The sequence below is a fragment of the Bolinopsis microptera genome, chromosome 12, assembly GCF_026151205.1.
Source record: "Bolinopsis microptera isolate Bmic1 chromosome 12, MBARI_Bmic_1.0, whole genome shotgun sequence".
NCBI lineage: Eukaryota > Metazoa > Ctenophora > Tentaculata > Lobata > Bolinopsidae > Bolinopsis > Bolinopsis microptera.
Window position 1 is genome coordinate 10,640,550 of NC_087083.1, and position 3,151 is coordinate 10,643,700.

Consider the following 3,151-nt stretch of genomic DNA (forward strand, 5'->3'; position numbering starts at 1 on the left):
TGTGCGAAAAATCGAGTAATTATATGTAAGTTAAAACTGAGAAATCACAGCAAACAAAATTCCAAATTGTTAAAACCTTAAAATTTAAAATTATTTATCAATTCAGTCCAACTTTTTTATGGTTTGTAATTGCTTCTGTAATTGTTTCTTAACATCACCCTTGTTAGACTTAGAAAGTGTTGTCGCACCTTGTAAAATAGTTTCATGTTCGAACAAATGCATATTTAACTCCGGTTAAACTCGTTTTTGTTCCGTTTCTTTACACCCCCTGTTATAGCATCTGTTAATAATTTATATTTATTTTATCTTCTTACTTCTAATATTCAAACTCGCAGGAAGACGTTCAGATGAATATTGTCTGTACAAACTGCCAACTTTACTCAGTGTCGAAAGTGAAATCATTGTACAGTGTTACCATTAACTTGAAGTTGTAACTATATGAGTAATGTCTGATTATAAGGAGAATTTTAAAGAGAGTATTTCCATTTTTTTACTTTTCATATGAGCGGGATATAAATACCTCATTTCATTTCATTTCATGCTGATTCACCTTTTGCACATTTATTAACATTCGTTTTCTGCTGTTTGCTCAGTCTCATCTGCTGGTTGATTCCTAAAGAGCATGTGTAATTGTATTAACCTAATATCCACTGTTACGGAGTTGTACAATTGTAAAATAGTAATATTTGGCTAAAATTTGCAGGGTTCTGCCTATGTAGATTGTAGAATAGCGTACTTATTGTCTCTCTCATCTGATTGTAACCGGTCAAAACTCCACGCTATGCTCTCTCGAACCACCAATTTGTAAACATGCACCCAGAACGTTTGTACATCCTCCTTTAGCAGAACGTGAAATATGAATATGAAAACACCCTGAAATATAAAAATATGAACTTCAGGTCTTTATTTGCGAGATGAGTACTACAATGGTGCATATAACATTGAGGGCAAATTATGAATTTGAAACTAAAATGGTTTACCCAATCATTAATTGAAACTTAGAAATGGACGTAAGCATAGGTTTATGTCAAATGTTAAATTGTCAAATACCATACAGATGGTATAAATCATAATAATGGCCACTCCTGAAAACATGATATAAAAAAATGAAATAAAAAAATGAAATAAAAAAATGAAATAAAATTAAATGAAATAAAAAAATGAAATAAAAAAAAGAAATAAAAAATGAGGTCAAATGAATACCTGTGGGGTGTTCACTAATATGAAAGTCCATCTGATGATTTTTGACAAATCACTGTCCGTACTGTCTACCAGGAGAAAGAACCCAACAATCCAGCCTAGTCCCAACAAGGTTGTAACAAATAACGCGGACCTAAGCTGTCTCTGCAGGGGCAGGAATGCAAATGTTTGTGATTTCGTGATTTAAAAGTTTAACATCAAACTACTATTAATTGTTTAAGCTTTTAAGGGATTCATTGATTCAAGAACTTGTTAGATAATAGATGGATAGTAATTTTTATAAGCATCTCCGTAAGTGGTAAAGCGTAAAGCTTACCATTAAATGCGTGGTACTTACCACTCTCATTTTTACTTTTGTTATCTCCGTTTGTTCAGCTCTGGCTGTCGTGGCTTTAAAAACAGCTCGAATGATGAAGAAAAACAATATCCAATTTATCATAATCCCAAATGCCATGGGAGCATAGAAAGTTACGAGTCCGAAGGATTTCCTCACAAAGCATCTGCAGAGTAATTAATATATAAAATTACTGTTTAAATCGTCTAATTAGCGATAGTTAATTTGAGCGTTATAAATTAATTTATATCAAGCGCACATTCAGGCCTGAGGTACAAATAAATTCACATGTTTACTTATTTTAAATAAACTAACGTTTCTGGGTTAACGAACTGCTCATCACCCCAAACAAATCCCAATATAGGAAAGACAAGAGGGAGTCCCCAGCCAATAATACAGTACTTCAGCTTAGCTGCACTAATGTGAGTGTTAAATACTTGCACTACTGCTTTGTACAAGGTTACCGCTTCCAAAACCATCCAGTTCAACTGACACAGCCAAAAGTAGTTCAGTAGAAACGCAATCTGAAGTTGGATTAATTTAAACTAAGTTAAATTAAGTTATACAAATTTGTATAAATTAGTTTGCATAACATAACCATGGTAACCATGATTTAAAATATACCCAATTACTATTGTGAAGCAAGCAATAAACATGGATGTGGATTCTGGTGGGGAGGCATTTTGACATTGATAACCAATCAAACTCCACATTTCCTGTCACGTGTAAAAAATATGCCCCACCAGGATCTCTGCATCTAATTTATTTGAATCAAGGAATATTTACGAGGAGACTTACAGTTGAACATGATGTGCTCGGATTACCCTCCGTATCTGCAACAATGTCTATCAAGAGGAAGCAGATAATAGAGGGAATGAGAGATAACATTAGCATGAGATGGATCCAGTTCGGTAACATCGACAAAATTGCCCTGAAAAGTGTTTTTGATTTGTTAATTTTTTATTGTTGGGTAAGCGAATTGATATTTGATTCGATGCTGTACGTACTTACGTATAATTTTATAATGATCAAGATATACAAAATCGGACTTTATTTGAACGGAAATTAATTGAACGCTGGATGCCTTAGCGTTCATTTTAATGTTCATTCAAATAAAGTCCGACAAGGTAGTTAAATTAAATGCATTAAATGAACGCTTTTGAGTGTCCTTTGAAAATTATGCCCGGTCAAATATAACGTCCGATAAGGATTATAAATAATTACGATAACATAATTACTGTAACATAGCTGGAATATTGAACACGAAATATTACTTGTTAGGTAAGATTGGTTAGTTTGTGTCTACGTGGTGTGGATACTGGGCTCCCCCCTCGATGATTAGTTAGTTTGTTACTTACGTGTTAGGTAAGATCGCTGCCACCTGCCAGAAGCAAGCATAATAGGCTTACCCAATAGAGTTTCGTGAAACACGTCTTCAGCTACGCTCGACTTGTTCGTTAACGTCTAAAAGTAAGACTAGAAAATGCAAGCTATAAAAACAAGGATTCAAAGGAAGAAAAAATGAATTTCACATTCTTTTATTCAAATTTTGTTAATTCAATTTATTCCAAGAAGTAGAGTGTAAATCTATCTGTATACATAAATTTGTATTTCTAC

At 33.4% G+C, this 3,151-nt stretch overlaps 1 long non-coding RNA gene across 1 annotated transcript; it reads right to left on the reverse strand.

Moving 5' to 3' along the window:
* Positions 1-527: 527 nt before the first annotated feature.
* LOC134824639 (uncharacterized) lies at positions 528-1,333 on the reverse strand. Its single transcript, XR_010161447.1, has 3 exons — positions 1,204-1,333; positions 737-873; positions 528-613 (listed from the first exon to the last, which is right to left on the reverse strand). It is a non-coding gene; the product is annotated as an uncharacterized LOC134824639 (long non-coding RNA).
* Between the last annotated feature and the right edge of the window lie 1,818 nt (positions 1,334-3,151).